We start from the raw sequence: 417 nt of genomic DNA on the forward strand, positions 1-417 counted from the left end.
AGACCCATCTAGCTTCTACGGGATGCTGTGTGAGGCTGCAAAGCAGCGGACAGATTTAGATCCGGAATTGCCGGAAAATGCCAAAATGTTTAATACGCTATTTATAGGACAGTCGGCCCCAGATATCCAGAAAAAGTTGCAGAAAGCAGAGGGGGCCGCCAGAATGGGTATCAGCCAAGTCATTGAGATCACCTATAGGGTATATTCGAACAGAGATCAGGTTAAAGAGAAAAAGGAAGACAAAAGAATGAAGGCACAGGCATCATTATTGGCGGCAGCAATTGTAGACCAGAGGGGAAGAGGACGTGGGAGAGGAAATAGAGGAAGTAGAGGGAGGGGAGGCGCTGGTTATGCCCCGGGAGGACATGGACAAGGCCCCAGACTGGGAGCTGACCAATGCGCCATCCGCAAAAAGAT

Source organism: Alligator sinensis, unplaced genomic scaffold (assembly GCF_000455745.1).
Source record: "Alligator sinensis unplaced genomic scaffold, ASM45574v1 scaffold1774_1, whole genome shotgun sequence".
Taxonomy (NCBI): Eukaryota; Metazoa; Chordata; order Crocodylia; family Alligatoridae; genus Alligator; species Alligator sinensis.